Source organism: Palaemon carinicauda, chromosome 7 (assembly GCF_036898095.1).
Source record: "Palaemon carinicauda isolate YSFRI2023 chromosome 7, ASM3689809v2, whole genome shotgun sequence".
NCBI lineage: Eukaryota > Metazoa > Arthropoda > Malacostraca > Decapoda > Palaemonidae > Palaemon > Palaemon carinicauda.
In genome coordinates this window covers 32,274,192-32,292,848 of record NC_090731.1, presented here as the reverse complement: position 1 = coordinate 32,292,848, position 18,657 = coordinate 32,274,192, and the positions used below count along the sequence as shown (strand labels likewise).

The 18,657-nt window shown below is 43.1% G+C and overlaps 1 long non-coding RNA gene across 2 annotated transcripts in view; it reads right to left on the bottom strand.

Annotated features, from left to right (window-relative positions):
- The window catches only part of LOC137643547 (uncharacterized), a 120,835-nt gene that overhangs the window by 81,674 nt on the left and 20,504 nt on the right, over positions 1 to 18,657 (bottom strand). For both annotated transcript variants that reach the window (XR_011045004.1, XR_011045003.1), the window contains exons 2-3: positions 12,060 to 12,153; positions 9,739 to 9,868 (exon numbers count right to left, since the gene is read on the bottom strand). This is a non-coding gene — a long non-coding RNA (uncharacterized lncRNA). The remainder of the gene's footprint in view (positions 1 to 9,738; positions 9,869 to 12,059; positions 12,154 to 18,657) is intronic.

Sequence of the window (18,657 nt, the reverse complement as noted above, 5' to 3'; positions counted from 1 at the left end):
AAGGAGGGCAATGAACCAGCGCCCAGAAGGGCATTGAAGAAGCCTACAAAAGGGCAATGCCGTTAATGAAGAAGCACCAAAAAGGGCAATGTCAAAAATGAAGCAGCACCCAGTAGGGCAAAGAGGACAAGGAAGCAGTACTTGGAAGGGCAAAGAGGGCAATGAAGCAGTGCCCACAAGGACAATGAGGCAGTGCCCAGAAGGCCAAGGAGGGCAAGGAAGCTGTGCCAAGGAGGGCAATGAAACAGCCACATAAGAGCAATGAAGCAGTGACCAAAAGAAATGCCGGCAATGAAGCAACGACTAGAAGGGCAATGCTGGCAATAAAGCAGTGCCTAGAAGGGCAATGAAACAGTGCCCAGAGGGGCAATGAAACAGCAACCAGAAGAGCAATGCTGGCAATGAAGAAGCGCCATGAACGGCGATGCCGGTAATGAAGCAGTGCCCAGAAGGCAAATGATGGCAATGAAGCAGCGCCTAGAAGGGAGATGAGGTCAATGAAGAAGCTATCAGAAGGGAAATGAGGTCAATGAAGCGGTGACCAGAAGGGCAATGAGGGCAATGAAGCAGTGACCAGAGGGGCAAGGAGAGCAAGGAGGCCAAGGAAGCTGATACCAGAATGGCAATAAAGGTGCAACCAGAAAGGCAATGAGGTCAATGAAGCAGTAACCTGGAGGGTAATGAAGCAGCCAATGGAACTGCAACCTGAGGGGCAATGATGCAGTAATTAGAAGGGAAAAAGCAATGAAGCTGAGATCAAAAGGGCAATGAGGGTAATGAAGCAGCCACCGGAAGGGTAATGAGGCCATTGAAGCAGAGACCTGAAGGGCAATGAGGGCAAAGAAGCAGCAATCAGAGGGGCAAGGAGGGCAATGAAGCTGTTACCAGAATGGCAATTAGGCAGCAACCAGAAAGGCAATAAGGGCAATGAAGCAGACACCAGAAAGGTAATGAAGCAGACGCCAGAAGTACAATTAGGGCAATGAAGCAGTGGACAAAGGGCAATGAAGAAATGACCATAAGGCCAATGAGGCAATGACCAGAAGGGCAATGAGGGCAATGAAGCAGCGACCAGAAGAGCAATGAGGGTAATGAAGCAGCAACTTGAAGGATAATGAGGGCAATGAAGCAAATGCAAGAAGGGCAATGAAGCCAATTGCAAAAGGGCAATGAAGCCAATACCAGAATGGCAATGAAGCAGCAACCAGGCATGGCGATGGAGCAGCAACCTGGAGAGCAAGGAAGCGGCAACCTGGAGGGCAATGAGGGCAATAAAGCAGCATCCAGGGGGGCAATAAAGCAGCAACCAGAAGGTCAATGAAGCAACGACCAAACGGGAAATAAGGGCAATGAAGCACTGACCAGAGAGCAATGAGGGCAATGAAGCACTGACCAGAAGAGCAATGAGGGCAATGAAGCAGCAACCAGAAGGGCAAAGAGGACAATGAAGCATTGCCAAGAAGGGCTATGTACCAGCGCTTAGAAGGGCAAGGAGGGAAACGCACCGGCACCCAGAAGGGCAATGAAGGCAATGATGCAGTGCCCAAAGGGAAATGAGGCTAATGAAGCAGTGCTTAGAAGGGTAATGAGGGAAAAGAAGCAGTGCCCATAAGGGCAATGAGGGCAATGAAGCAGCGACAAGGAGGTCAATGAAGCAGTGCCCACAAGGGCCACGAGTGCAATGAAGCAGCACCCAAAAGGGCAATGAGGTCAATGAAGCAGTTCCCAAAGGGGCAATGAGGCAGTGACCAGAAGAATAACACCAGCGTTGAAGCAGCAACCCAGAAGGGCAATGACGTTAATGAAGCCGCACCCAAAATGGCAATGAAGCAGCGCCCAAAATGGCAATGAAGCACCGCCCAAAAGGGCAATGAAGCAGCGTCCAGAAGGGCAATGCAGGCAATGAAGCAGCACCCAGAAGGGCAATCCTGCCATTGAGGCAATGAAGCAGTGCCGAGAAGGGCAATCCTGGCAATGAAGCAGCACTCAGTAGGGCAATGAGGGCAATAAAGCAGTGCCCAGAAGGGCAATGCAGGCAATAAAGTGCCCAGAAGGGCAAAGAGGGCAATGAAGCAGCGTCAAGGAGGACAATGAAGCGGCACAAAGGAGGGCAATGAACCAGCGGCCAGAAGGGCATTGAAGAAGCCTACAAAAGGGCAATCCCGTTAATGAGGAAGCGCCAAAAAGGGCAATGTCAAAAATGAAGCAGCACCCAGTAGGGCAAAGAGGACAAGGAAGCAGCACTTGGAAGGGCAAAGAGGGCAATGAAGCAGTGCCCACAAGGACATTGAGGCAGTGCCCAGAAGGCCAAGGAGGGCAATGAAGCTGTGCCAAGGAAGAGCAATGAAGCAGTGACCAGAAGAAATGCCGGCAACGAAGCAACGACTAGAAGGGCAATGCTGGCAATAAAGCAGTGCTTAGAAGGGCAATAAGGGCAATGAAGCAGCACCCAGAAGGGCAATGAAACAGCAACCAGAAGAGCAATGCCGCCAATGAAGAAGAGCCCAGAACGGCGATGCCGATAATGAAGCAGTGCCCAGAATGCCCCAGAAGGCCAATGATGGAAATGAAGCGGCGCCTAGAAGGGCGATGAGGTCAATGAAGAAGCTATCAGAAGGGAAATGAGGTCAATGAAGCGGTGACCAGAAGGGCAATGAGGGCAATGAAGCAGTGACCAGAAGAGCAATGAGGGCAATGAAGCAGCATCCATGAGGGCAATGAAGCCAATAAAGCAGCAACCAGAGGGGTAAGGAGGGCAATGAAGCTGAGACCTGAAAGGCAATGATGGCAATGAAGCAGCAACCAGAGGGGCAATGAGGGCAATGAAATTATTACCCGAATGGCAATGAAGCAGCAACCAGAAAGGCATTGAGGGCAACAAAGCAGCAACCTGGAGGGCAATGAAGCAGCAACCAGAAAGGCATTGAGGGCAATAAAGCAGCAACCTGGAAAGCAATGAAGCAGCCAATGAAGCAGCGATCAGTGGGGCAATGGAGCAGCAACCTGAGGGGCAATGAAGCAGCAACTACAAGGGAAATGAGGGTAATGAAGCAGTGACCAGAAAGGCAAGAGGATAATGAAGCTGAGACATGAAGAGACATGAGGGCAAAGAAGCAGCAAACAGAGTTACAAAAAGGGCATTGAAGTACCAGAATGACTTGGAGGACAATAAGGTCAATGCAGAAGGGCAATGAGGTCAATGAAGCAGCAACCAGAAGGGCAATAAAGCAGCAACCAGAAGGGTGATGAGGATAATGAAGCAGAGACCTGCAAGGCAATGAGGGCAAAGAAGCCAATGCCAGAAGGGCAAAGCAGCAGCAAACAGAAAGGCAATGGAGTAGCGACCTAGAGAGCAAGGAAGCAGCAACCAGAAGGGCAATAAAACAGCGACCATAAAGGCAATGAGGGCAATGAAGCAATGACCTGGAGGGTAATGAGGGCAATAAAGCAGAGGCCAGAAGGACAACTAGGGCAATGAAGCAGGTACCAGAAGGGCAATGAGGTCAATGAAGTTATGACCAGAAGGGCAATGAGGTCAATGAAGCAATGACCAGAAAAGCAATGGAGCAGCGACCTGGAGAGCAAGGAAGCAGCACCCAGAGGAGTAATGAAGCAGCACCCATAGGGGCAATGAAGCAGGGACCAGAAGAGCAAAGAGGGCAATGAACCAGAAACCAGAAGGGCAATGAGGGCAATGAAGCGGCAACGAGAGGTGTAATGAGGGCAATGAAGCTGAAGCAGAGACCTGAAGTCCAATGAGGGCAATACCAGAATGACAATGAAGCACTAACCTGTAGGGCTTTGAATCAGCAACCTTAGGGGCAATAAAGCACAAAGGACACTTCGGGTAATGAAGAAATGAACAAAAGGGCGATGAAGCAGCGACCTGAAGAGCAATCAGTGCAAGGAAGCAGGAACAATGAGGGCAATGAAGCAGCAACCAGAAGGGCAATGAAGCAGCGATCAGAAGAGCAATGAAGCCGAGACCAGAGGGGTAATGAGAGCAATGAAGCCGAGACCAGAGAGGCAATGAGGGCAATGAAGCAGCAACCAGAGGGGCAATGAGGGCAATGAAGCACCGACAAGAAGGGCAATTAAGCACAGACCAGAAGGGCAATGAAACACCAACCAGAAGGCCAATGACAGCAATGAAGCAGCAACCTGAAAGGCAATAAATCAGCAACCTGGAGGGGAATGAATGAAATGAAGCGGCACCCCGAGGGGCAATGAAGCAGCAACCAGAAGGGCAATAAAGCAGCGACCAGAAGGGCAATGAAGCAGGAACCAGAAGGGTAATGAAGGCAATGAAGCCGAGACCTGAAGGACAATGACGGCAATGAAACAGCCACCAAATGCGCAATGACAATGAAGCCAGTGCCAGAATAGCAATAAAGCAGCAACCAGAAAGGCAATGAGGGCAATAGAGCAGTGTCCTGGAGCGCAATGAGGGCAATGAACCAGTGACCTGAAGGGCAATGAAGCAGCAACCAGAACGGCAATGAAGCAGTGACTAGAAGGCTAACGAGGGCAATAAAACAGTGACCAGAAGGGAAAGAGGATAATGAAGCTGAGACATCATGAGACATGAGGGCAAAGAAGCAGCAAACAGAGTTACAAAAAGGGCATTGAAGTACCAGAATGACTTGGAGGACAATAAGGTCAATGCAGAAGGGCAATGAGGTCAATGAAGCAGCTACCAGAAGGGCAATGAAGCAGCAACCAGAAGGGTAATGAGGATAATGAAGCAGAGACCTGCAAGGCAATGAGGGCAAAGAAGCCAATGCCAGAAGGGCAAAGCAGCAGCAAACAGAAAGGCTATGGAGTAGCGACCTAGAGAGCAAGGAAGCAGCAACCAGAAGGGCAATAAAACAGCGACCAGAAATGCAATGAGGGTAATGAAGCACCAACCAGAAGGGTAGTGAGTGCAATGAAGCCGAGACCTGAAGGGCAATGAGGACAATGAATCAGCCACCAGAGGGGCCATGAGTGCAATGAGGCCCATACCAGAATGGTAATGAAGCAGCAACCAGAAAGGCAATGAGGGCAATGAAGCAATGACCTGGAGGGTAATGAGGGCAATAAAGCAGAGGCCAGAAGGACAACTAGGGCAATGAAGCAGGTACCAGAAGGGCAATGAGGTCAATGAAGTTATGACCAGAAGGGCAATGAGGTCAATGAAGCAATGACCAGAAAGGCAATGGAGCAGCGACCTGGAGAGCAAGGAAGCAGCACCCAGAGGAGTAATGAAGCAGCACCCATAGGGGCAATGAAGCAGGGACCAGAAGAGCATAGAGGGCAATAAACCAGAAACCAGAAGGGCAATGAGGGCAATGAAGCAGCAACGAGAGGTGTAGTGAGGGCAATGAAGCCGAAGCAGAGACCTGAAGGCCAATGAGGGCAATACCAGAATGACAATGAACCACTAACCTGTAGGGCTTTGAATCAGCAACCTTAGGGGCAATAAAGCACAAAGGACACTTCGGGTAATGAAGCAATGAACAGAAGGGCAATGAAGCAGCGACCAGAAGAGCAATCAATGCAAGGAAGCAGAAACAATGAGGGCAATGAAGCAGCAACCAGAAGGGCAATGAAGCAGCGACCAGAAGAGCATTGAAGCTGAGACCAGAGAGGTAATGAGGGCAATGAAGCCAAGACCAGAGGGGCAATGAGGGCAATGAAGCCGAGATCAGAGGGGCAATGAGGGCAATGAAGCAGCAACCAGAGGGGCAATGAGGGCAATGAAGCACCGACAAGAAGGGCAATTAAGCACAGACTAGAAGTGCAATGAAGCAGCAACCAGAAGGCCAATGACAGCAATGAAGCAGCAACCTGAAAGGCAATAAATCAGCAACCTGGAGAGGAATGAATGAAATGAAGCGGCACCCCGAGGGGCAATGAAGCAGCAACCAGAAGGGTAATAAAGCAGCGACCAGAAGGGCAATGAAGCAGGAACCAGAAGGGTAAAGAAGGCAATGAAGCCGAGACCTGAAGGACAATGACGGCAATGAAACAGCCACCAAATGCGCAATAACAATGAAGCCAGTGCCAGAATAGCATTAAAGCAGCAACCAGAAAGGCAATGAGGGCAATAGAGCAGTGTCCTGGAGGGCAATGAGGGCAATGAACCAGTGACCTGAAGGGCAATGAAGCAGCAACCAGAACGGCAATAAAGCAGTGAATAGAAGGCTAACGAGGGCAATAAAACAGTGACCAGAACGAAAATGTGGGCAATGAACCCAATACCAGAATGACAATTAAGCAGCGACCCGAAAGGCAATGAAGCAGCGACCTGCATGGCAATGAGGGCAATGAAGCAGAGGCCAGAAGGACAATTAGGGCAATGAAGCAGCGAACAGAGGGCAATGAAGCAGCTACCAGAAGGGCAATGAGGTTAATGAAGCAATGACCAGAAGGGCAATGAAGCAGCGACCAGAAGAGCAATGAGGTTAATGAAGCAATGACCAGAAGGGCAATGAGGCAATAAAGCAATGACCAGAGTAGCAATGAGGGCAATGAAGCAGCGACCAGAAGAGCAATCAGGGCAATGAAGCAGAGACCTGAAGGGCATTGAGGGGCAATGTAGCAGCACCCAGAAGGGGAATGATGCAGCAACCAGAATGGCAATGAGGGCAATGAAGCAGCAACCTCAAGGACAATGAATCAGCAACCAGAGGGGCAATGATGCCATACCAGAATGGCAATGAAGCAAAAACCAGAAAGGCAATGAGGGCAAGGCAATGAGGGCAATGAAGCCAATACCAGAATTGCAATAAAACTTCAACCAAAAAGGCAATGAGGGCAATGAAGCAACAACCTGGATGGCAATGAAGCAGCGACCAGAAGGGCAATAAAGCAGCAACCTGAAGGGTAATAAGGCCAATGAAGCAGAGACCTGAAGGGCAGTGAGGGTAATGAACCCAATACCAGAATGGCAATTAAACAGCAATCAGAAATGTAATGAGGGCAATGAAGCAGCGACCTGGAGAGCAATGAAGGCGACACCAGAAGGGCAATGAACCCGAGGCCATGAGAACAATTAGGGCAATGAAGCAGTGAACAGAGGGCAATGAAGCAGGTACCAGAAGGCCAATGAGGTCAGTGAAGCAATGACCAGAAGGACAAGGAGGGCAATGAAGCAGCGACCAGAAGAGCAATGAGGACAATGATGCAGCAACCAGAAGGGCAATAAGGGCAATGAAGCAACAACCAGAAGGCAATGGAGCAGAAACCTGAAGAGCAAGGAAAGAAAGCAGAAACGTGGAGGGCAATGAGGGCAATGAAGCAGAACCCTGAGTGGCAATGAAGCAGTGACCAGAAGGCCAATGAGGGCAATGAAGCAGCAACTACAGGGGTAATGAGGCCAATGAAGCCGAGACCTGAAGGGCAATGAAGGCTATGAATCAGCAACCAGAGGGGCAATGATGCCAATAATGGCAATGAAGCAGCAACCAGATAGGCAATGAGGGCAATGAAGCAGCAACCAGAAAGGCAATGAGGATAATGAAGCACACCAGAAGGACTATAAGGGCATTGAAACAGAGGCCAAAAGGACAATTGGGTCAATGAAGCAGTGAACAGAAGGCAATGAAGCAGCTACCAGAAGGGCAATGAAACGCGACCAGAATAGCAATGAGGCCAATGAAGCAGCAATCAGAAGGGCAATGAAGCAGCAACCAGAAGGGTAATGAGGCAGAGACCTGAAGGGCAATGAGGGCAAAGAAGCAGCAACCAGAGGGGCAAAGAGGGCAATGAAGACAATACCAGAATGGCAATAAAGAAGCAACCAGAAAGGCAATGGAGGGTAAAGATGGCAATGAACCAATGAGCAGAAGGGCAATGAGGTCAATGAAGCTGCGATCAGAAGAGCAATGAGGGCAATGAAGCAGAAACCAGAGGGGTGATGAGGAAAATGAAGCCAATGCCAGAAGGGCAATGAAGCCAATATCAGAGTTACCATAAAGCAGCAACAAGAAAGACAATGAAGCAGCAATCTGGAGAGCAAGGAAGCTGCAACCTGGAGGGCAATGAGGCAGCACCTTCTTAGAGGGCATTGAGGGCAATGAAGCAGCACCAAGAAGGTCAATGAAGCAGCATCCAGGGGGGCAATGAAGCAGCGACCAGAAGAGCAATGAGGGCAATGAAGCAGCAACCAGAGGGGTAATGAGAGCAATAAAGCCGAGACCTGAAGGGCAATGAAGCGGTGACCAGATGGGCAATGAGGCAGCAACCAGAAGGGCAATGAAGCAGCAACCAGAAGGGTAATGAGGGCAATGAAGCTGAGACCTGAGAGGCAATGAAGCAGCCACTAAATGGACAATGAGGACAATGAAGCCAATACCAGAATAGCAATAAAGCAGCAACCAGAAAGGCAATGAGGGCAATGAAGCAGCACCTAGAAGGGGCAATGAAGCAGTGACCTAAAGGAAAATGAGGGCAATTAAGCCGCGACCAGAAGGGCAATGAAGCAGAGGCCAGAAAGGAATAAGGGCAAGGAAGCAGAGGCCAGAAGGACAATTAGGGTAATGAAGCAGTGAACAGAGGTCAATGAAGCATCGAGCAAAAGGGAGGGCAATGATGGCAATTAAACAGTGACCAGAAGGCAATGAAGCAGCTACTAGAAGGCCAATAAGGTCAATGAAGCAGCGACCAGAAGGGCAATGAGGCCAATGAGACAGCAACCAGAAGGGCAATGAAGATAATGAAGCAGCGACCAGAAAGGCAATGAGGGCAATGAAGCAGCGACCAGAGGGCCAATGAGGGCAATGAAACACAGACCATAAGGGCAACGAGACAGCGACCCAAAGAGCAATGAGGGCAATGAAGTAGCGACCAGTAGGGCAATGAAGTAGCGACCAGAAGGGCAATGAAGTAGCGACCAGAAGGGCAGTAAGGCAGCGACCAGAAGGGAGAAATGAGGGCAGTGTATCGGTGACCAGAAGAGCAATGAGGACAACGAAGCTGCGACCAAATGGCCAATGAGGCAGAGACCAGAACGGGAGTGAGACAACTATCGGAAGATCAATGAGGCCGCAACCAGAAGGGCAATTAGGCAGCGACAAGAAAGTAATATGTACATTGAATAAATCGGTTAATTGTGAAATTGTAACAGGAGTTATTTGAATATTCTACACCAGGAAACAGAAAAGATGAAGAATGGAATTATAAAAGGCAGGCAATTGACTGTTAGCATCTAGATATCCTACACCAGGGAATAGCAAAGATGAAGAATGGAATTATAAAGGGCAATGACCGTTAGCATTCAAATAACCAGAGGGATATATATAACAGGTGTAAGGAAAAAGATAGCAGATATCTAAGATTATGAATAAGAGTGAAGGGAAGAGAAACTAGGAAGAGAAATATACAATGGATTATAGTAGCCAGAGATATTACCACGATGGCAAGAGCATTGTTAAAAACAGGTGCATCAAAAGGAAAAAAATACAACAGCTAACAGTGTAGATTTAAAGCGGCAATATCTAGAGCAGAAGAAAGAAGTTAGTAGTAGTTAACGTAACACAAATTGAGAAATAGGAAACGAAAAAATAAAAAAGAATTATATAATTGGTAAATTAAAAAGAACGATAAATACTGGAACGAAAAGAATATAAAACAGTTGAGAGCAAAATGTTGTCCGCACTTATTGGAATGTTTCACAAAACATTTCTATTTTTTTTAGGACTAATTTAATTATACGAAAACTTTTAAAACCTAGTGAAAAAGATATTAAAACTTTACCTGGCAATTTTCTTAAACCTTTTCCCTTCCATACTTATTGCATTTTGATGACCACAGCGAGGCTTTTAAGCCTTATAATCTTAAAAACCATTGTAATAAGCTGGTAAGTGTATCGCCAACTCCTTTAAATCTGGAAAAGTTTATGAATTATTAAAAATATAAGCCAATTTTTTCTACTTGTACATTTTCTACTGCTTTTAAAACAATGTCTTAAATTTCTTTGGGAGTTGCTGGCTATTTGAATATAATACACGTTAGAAAACAGTTTCTCAACTGTATGAGTTAGACAAAAATAAATTAGTGTAGCTGGGCTGCATTATGACATAAGATAGTTAATGAATAGATATGAAAAATTTGGACAGCTATTAATTATCGAATGAGAAATTGTAGCAATATGAATGGCATTAAGATACAATATTGTTAGTCACTCACAATCTTCTTCAAATATCACTGTAGTTTACTGTAAATCAATATAAAAATTGATGGTAATGTTTTTCATAATAGTGATAAAAATATCGATATGGTCTAGTAAAGTTCAGCGAAATCCAATTCAAATGGGTAACTAAAGAAAAAAACTATCTTACCCAGTAAACTAACAAAACAAAAAAAATTTCCTCCAAAAAATAACATTAAAGTCTTATCTTTTGTATAAAACATCCACTCCAATTAATTACGAAAAAAAAAAGTTTGAATAAATATAAGTAAGTTGTTGACATATCTATATTAGTGATTCCCCAGGGGTAAAATTTTAACAAGAGCGGTAAAAAGATTACCACCTCAGATAATGAACGATTTCTTAAAAACAGGACTAGATGTAAATTTAACATTGGTTTAGCCCAAAATGGTTAGATATTTTAAAACTGTACAAAGACCATTTAATAAATTAAGAAGTCCCATAACCCTTAGTTAAACATTTAAAATCCTAATGATTGGGCAAACTGAAATTCCGACCTTACTCAACCCTATTCCAATAACTTGCATGGAGAAAACTTCAGTATTACCCACAAGATACCAGAGAAATTATGTAATAAGATCATAATAAAAATGGATTTATTGAGTTGGGCTATATAACCCGGTGCTTGGGTGGTGTTGAAAACCCCGCATTACACTAATTAGTGTAAGTTAGAAGGGGGTAGACAGCAAGGAAGAAAATAACCTGCCGGTGAATAAAATCTTTAGAAAAATATTCTATGAACAAGGGATTATATTTCTAATAATGTGACATAGAGACCGAACAATTACAATTTTGTAACAACAACTGGAACTAGAATGAAAACAAAGGAAACAATGGACTACCATAGGATTAAAACTATAATTAACAGGTACTAGATAAAATTAATAAAAAAAAAAATTGGTATTCTATAAGTTCAACCAAATTTTACAGACATCTCAAAAACAAGAAAAAAAAACTGTAAATCGGTGAGCTCTAAATAAAAAAGTAGCCACCAATCATCAACATACTCTACCTAATCTTGTTCTATAACCTTGGAAAACTTTTTCCAATGGTACATAAAATAGTTATGGGAAGAGTATTCAATCAAAGCCGAACATAAAATGAGACCATAACCTAACTTTTCACAACTTTTAAATAAGCTTGCTACATATTTGAGTACCTGTTGCTGTCTAACTTCTGTGATTTTATCCTAATCGATTTTTACTTCAGTTGCATAAAAAAAAACGTGATTTTGGAAAAGCAAAAGTCTAGGAAATACGATTTCAGAGACCTGATCGAATTAGGATACGAAGCCTAGGGAATTGAGGCCTCAAAGAAAGATATTAATTCCTTACCCATGTTTTGTGAAGCTAGAATTCAAATATTTAAAAAGATATCTTTCATCAAAGAACAGTATAAATAAAAAATATCTTTTTAAAGAACAGTAGACATAATTCACCAGAGTTTACGAAGAGAGTATGCTTGCAAAAAAAAAAAAAAATCATGAAGTGAGTATGCTTGCAAAAAACTTCAATTTACTGCATTGAATTCTAGTGAATCTTATGATTTTGAACTAAACAAGCAAGCGTTGTAGTCGGGAGGCCATTCAGCGTATAAGTGCCACCGGGCGATAAGTTGGAAGAGGTTGGACAGGAAGAAGAAAGGTAGCGGAAACAGAGGCAAGGTGCAACTGAAGCTAGGGGCCAAACGAACACCAAAAAACACCTATATGTAATACCTACAATGGTCTGATGTGACTACCTAAATACGGGGTGAAAATCCATTTACATCTTACAAAAAGAAAAACAAAATAATTAAAGTCATATGGTCACTGCTATCCGATAATAATGTGCCACAAGATTCTGTATCAAAAATGCAGTAAACTTACTCTCTCTTCTGGAGACACTTCAATCTGCTATTTCCAATTCCAATTCCTCTTCGTCGTCAGAGCTTAGGGAAGTTCAGAGCACCCTGGCCAGGTCCTAGAAAATACACACATATTTAATAAGGCGGAAATTTAATGCCACGCTCTGAATGCTTCAATACATATAGTGGAGAATTAGAATAAAAAATACTTGCAAATTAAACTTCTAGTACATACAGTATAATTTGTACCAATAAAAGACAAGCTGAAAGCTAGCAATAATGCACCTCAGGATTTTATTAAAAATGCAATCAACTTGCTCTCTCTTCTGGATAAAAGACTGGCTGAAAAAACACCAAGGAGAGAGAGAGAGAGAGAGAGAGAGAGAGAGAGAGAGAGAGAGAGAGAGAGAGAGAGAGAGAGAGAGAGAGAGAGAGAGAGAGTTTTCTAACATCGTGTCTTGTAACCAACCGACCACGGATATGGCAATATCAATTTTAGATGGTCTTCCTCAGACCAAAGGAACCAATGAAGTGATAAGATACGTACGTGTTTAGAAATAGAATTTATAGCACCACTGACACCGACAGGCAGTAAATTTAATTGTACGTAAACGGAGATATGGCAAGTCATAAGCACAAAATTAACACCTTTTAAAGATATTTCACGAGTCACGGCAACAGTAGAGTAATATAGCCTATTAAGACATTTATATTAAGCTTTGGTTTGATACAGCATACAAATTACACTTTTTTTTTTTTTTTTTAAATATCTTCGCCTTGTCATTACAAAATGACAATATATAAATAACGAAAAATAAATGAAAAATCTACTTCGGAAATAAGTTGTAAAATAAATACAGTAAATCTGTGATATTACCTTGGTTGAAAGCAGAATACAAACAAAATATGAATAAATCTCTTATCATCATCATGATGTCCTACGCCTTTGGACGCAAAGGGCATCGGTTAGATTTCGCCAGTCGTCTTTATCTTGAGCTTTTAATTCAATACTTCTCCATTCATTATCTCCTACTTCACGCTTCATAGTCCTCACCTACGTAGGTCTGCGTCTTCCAACTCTTCTTATGACATAGAAACAAAAGACCATCAACCAAACCATTTGAATTTCTATGATTACCATTTTTTTCTAACGTGCAAACTAAACTAGGTTTTTTTAACTTCATGTAATAGCAATGTAGTCCTTTGATTGTTAGGGTAAATATTTTATATTACTCCTACTTAGTTTTCCTTAAAGGACTGTCACTTTAGTACCTGGAATTCGAAGAAAAATAATTACACTACTATAAATTTCTCGTCAGGATTGCATATTTAAAAAAAAAAAGTCAACGACAATCTTACAAAGAAATAACTCATGAACTACATGACCATTCCCTAATCCCGATTATGCAAAGTTCTAAAAATATGGAATAAACATAATTGAATAATGTGTGCATTACATTAAGAAAAACCTTAATTGCCTGGACAATTTAATGTAAAAAAACTGATGGAGCCATTTCGCCTTCTTCAGAAAATCCCTCAATCCTTCACTTTCTCCATAATTACCTTGTTATAATTTGCCAACAGTTCTATGTATTACATTGCCAATTAGTTTCCTATTTAGTAGGGACTGGGGATTTAGAAAATCCTTTAATGATGTTAAAAAAAGAAGCAATCCTCCTCACTACAGTAAAGGAGTTACGTAATCTTATACCTGTAGCTAATATGGATGTAAAACGGTAATTTTCTTTTAAAGTTATAAGATTTCTGCAACAAATTTGTCTATATTTCAAATCTGGGTTTCTCCAAATATTTTTCACCATCTTCAAATTTGAAAAGAGAGAGAGAGAGAGAGAGAGAGAGAGAGAGAGAGAGAGAGAGAGAGAGAGAGAGAGAGAGAGAGAGATTTTCCAGTTATCTCACGAGAACATTCGTGGATTCAAAACTGGTTGGACAATCATCAGAAGTCCACGAAATGAGAAACTATTCATTATTTATATAATTATAAATGAAGCAGTAAAGTATCATATTCTAGACATTTGACAAAATCGCAACACTTTCAAATATATTCAAGGCAAATGCGATAAACGATGAGACAATTGTAAGAACAGTTAAAATGTTCTTGGAAGTTCAGCAACAATTCTCGTTTTTGCGGGTAAAAATCGTCTGAATTGAAAACAATCAACAACACTCTAAAAAGTAGCAAATATGTTTTATACATGTGTGAACATTGGTTAATAAACTGAATGCATTCACATGACTAGTATCATTAAATTGTCTGAAACGACCCATTTCAGTAAAACTACCTCCCAGTAAGAGAGATCTCGTTTTCTGTTTTAACATTTAGGGAAGATGGGAAGGAAGGTGTAATGTAGAAGCCACGGTGCTAAATCAGGTTAGTAGTTATCAGCCATCTAAGCGAGTCACCTGTCGAAACATCGTTATCACCACACCCAGGGTGTTGTCAATTGATAAAACTGAGAATCGTAGAAGCCTACAATGCAAGGAAATTTTTATTTAAGCAGTAGGAATACTAAAACGTCATTTGCAGCACTTCCTGTTTTATCGTGAATAAACACCAACTGGCTACAGATGCAGCTGCAACGCCATCATCAGGAAGACAACCCTTAAAACCATAAACGTTTTAAGAATTTGAATATAAAGTTTCGTGAAATATGACCCCATAAACCAGCAGTACCCGTTTCAACAACAGTGGAAGTCCTGGATGGAATGCTGCTCAGATTGAAATCTTGTAATAGGGTACCAGATTCTCTGATTTCTCCAGCTACCAGGAAAACAAAAGTTATTTTTGCACTTCGCTACGGAAAAACTTCCCATTGGTAATTGCATACAGAGCATGGTAGGCAGTCGACGTTAGAAACATCGGTTATTGCCACTACAACTGGTAAAGTTGGCTTGCCCTATCATGAAATCGTTCAATGGAGTGTAGACATGTTTATCTCGGCCAAGCAGTAATAGCTGTGGACAATGCGCCGTCGCTGTAGTGTTTCTGTATAAAATTCTACACTGGCTGTCTGTTTATAGAAATAATGACATTTTTTTAGAATAACCACGGACACGCAACTAATATTAGAAAACCAATTTGTTCAGAATATGAATGTACATAAAATTCACGGTATATGTAATATACGTTTCTGTAGAGTAATCGGTAATTAATGACTTTCGCTGTCTAAATCTAGATAACTTTTTAAAAGTAAATTTTGTCTTAAGAGGTCAATTAAGGCCATCACTAAAAAGCCTTGCATTTCGAATTTCCTAAATATTAAAAATAATTTCGTAATTGTCTTTATTTTTAATCACCTGGAAAGTCTAATCACCGAATCAAGTTCAAGGTTTGTTTAGAGAGCACGTATGATGGCTGGACGGTTCTCTTACAAGCAAATTGCTGAAGAGGAGAATAGGGAAATTGGTATATAACAAACCCTCCTTTCCTTCCATGATATCTCTGGGATAATGTTGACTAAGTAATTACAATCTGATAAAGCCCAAAGACCAGTAGGTATTAGCCAAAAAATTACATCCTTTCGCTGATTTATTTATACTGGGCTATAAGCTTTTCACTTCAAGACTGTCACACACACACTTTGTTGCCTCATTCATAGTGTTTTTAGGTTAGAAGGCAACCGAAAACGACAATAACAACTTATTACTATCCAAGTTACCATCTTGACTAGAAAAGCAAGATGCTACAAGGTAAAGGGCTCCAACAGGAAAAGCGGCCAAGTATGTTGAGGTAATGGAAAGATAACCAATAAACTACATATGAGAAAAAATATAGAAATATTTAGATCAGTAACATTAAAAATAGATTAGTTCACAGTAAATATGACATACTATTCAAACAAAGGCATTTGCAACAAGATAAAAATAATAAAAATTTCCGCCAATTCTTGAACCAGATAAAGAAAATAATTAGATCTGATCACAGCTGGAATAAAACTTCTAGAATACAGCTAAGTATTGAATCTTATGATGAAGAAGGCAAGCAATTTGTAACTGTATGCATATCTAGTACTCCCTGACTGTACTGTTAAGGAAGAACAAGGCGATGGATGGTCAGAATTATAAAATAATCTTGTGCAACATACACAAAGAACTAACCGAAATACTGTGTCAGTAAAGAATATAATAAATAAAGTTTTGGTCTAACTAATTATAAGATTAGATGACATTGCCATTTCTCCAAATGCTAAAAGAATAACACTACTTTCGGGGAAATGGAATCTGCTGTCTTTATAAAAAGAATTTGGTAAAATGCCAGCAATGTCTTAACTTCCATAGATATTAAAGTCCATTATTTTTTCATTTCACGGTGCAGTTTAGCTTTAAAACTAAGTTATGAGGAGGATCTAATATCTCATTCTCCTTAATGTCATTTGATGACAGAGCAAATGAGAAACTGTTAAGCGTACACCGTAAGATTGCAGATTTAAGCGTGACCAATCAATTGTGTACCTGTGTTATACCAGAGGGATTTTTATGGTCAAATTCTATTCCTTTACAGGTAAGGCAAAAAACTCTTAAGAAACAGTTAAATCCTATTATGTTACTTTCCGAAAGAACAGGAGCTTCGTTGGGTTTTGAAACACACTAAGAGGGATATGCCTAACAATTATGTTGACCAGCTTTTCATTCAAGAGAGCAATATGTTCAATTCCATTGACAAAATTAGGTTCAATTCAAATGAATATCACACAAAATGTTATTCCAATCTGTTCGAATTCCACTCAAAATATTATTCCAGTCTGTTCGAATTCCAAAAATATCTTACCGTAGTATGACACATTAGTGAAAGGCTGCTCAGACTTAATTACTAACGAAACCAAAGCATGACCAGACGTCCCAACTGGAGGACCAACCGACTTTCTTTATCTGTTCGTAGCCTTATCTATGATTTGCTCACTCAGATCCCAAAGCAAAGTCAAAAACTCTTCAGCAATGAATGGTTCGAACGGAGGTCTCTTAAGAGACCTGAGGACACGAACCACGTTCCATGGAGGAGGTCTCACTTCCGACTGAGGGCAGGTAAGCTCGTAGCTTTGTGTGAGTAGAGAAAGTTCCAGCGAGTAGGAAATGTCCGTTCCTTTCAGCCTGAAGGCCAGGCTTAAGGCTGAGCGATAGCCTTTCACCGCCGAGACCGAAAGGCGCATCTCCTCCCGCAAAAATACAAGAAACTCCGCTATTGCTGGAATAGTGGCATCGAGAGGAGAGATACCCCCTCCACGACACCAACTACAGAAGACTCTCCACTTCGCCTGGTAGATCCCTGTAGATGACTTTCACAGGTGTCGAGACATCCTTTCCGCAACTTGTTGCGAAAAGATTCTCTCTGTGAGGAAATGCTGGATAGTCTCCAGGCGTGAAGCCGAAGCGATGCTACGGCTTTGTGGGAGATGTTGCAGTGTGGTTGCTTGAGTAGCTCGTGTCGTGGAGGAAGTTCTCTCGGGAGTTCCGTCAGGAGCTGCAGAAGGTACGGGAACCACTCTGCATGATGCCATAGCGGAGCTATAAAGGTCATTGACAGGTTGACCGATAGTATGGTCTTGCTGAGCGCCCTTCTCATCAGACAGAACGGTGGGAAGGCATAAACGTTGATGTTGTCCCACCGTTGTTGGAAGGCATCTTGCCAGAGTGCCTTGGGGTCCGGGACTGGGGAACAGTACAGCGGAAGCTTGAAGTTAAAGGCTGTCGCGAACAGGTCCGCAGTCGGGGAACCTCACAAAGTCAGGACTTTGTTGGCTACTAGAGGATCCAAAGACCACTCGGTATTCACTATCTGTGATGCTCTGCTCAGACTGTCGGTGACCACATTCCTCTTGCCTGGAATGAAGCAAGCCGATAGAGGAATCGAAAGGACTTCGAACCATCTCAGTATCTCTACTGTAAGATGGGATAGCTGTTGTGAAAAGGTACTTCCCTGCTTGTTGATGTAAGCCACTAAAGTGGTGTTTTCGCTCATGACCACCACGGAGTGACCTCCCAGGATCTGTTGGAATTGTTGAAGTGCCAAATATACGGCCTTCACTTCTAGCAGATTTATGTGGAGGCACTTTCCTGATTCTGACCATAGGCCTGAGATCCTGTGGTTCAGAATGTGCGGCCCCCCACCCTTCTTTGAAGCGTCCGAAAACAGCATCAAATCCGGGGGGAGGATGAGAAGGTCCACTCCCTTTTGAAGGTTTCTGTCTGTCACCCACCACTGAAGGTCCGTCCGTTCTGCAGGACCCATAGTGGCCAGAATGTCCGGGGAATCGTGGCCTTGATTCCACCGGGACTTGAGTCGCCATTGCAGGGATTTCATCCTGAGGAGGCCGTTTGGAACCAGACGGGCCAAGGAGGAAAGGTGCTCTAGGAGACCTAACCACGATTGGGCTGGGGACACTCCTCGTCTGAGGAAAGGATCTGCGACCCTCCTCAGCCTTGCTATCCTGTCGTCTGAGGAAAGGTTTTATGGAGATTGGTGTGCAATATCATGCCTAGATATACCAGTCGTTGAGATGGAAGCAGAGAAGACTTCTCAAAATTTACCATGATCCCTAGATCTTGGCAAAGTCCCAGAAGCTTGTCTCGGTGTCGAAGAAGGGTCGACTCCGAGTCTGCCA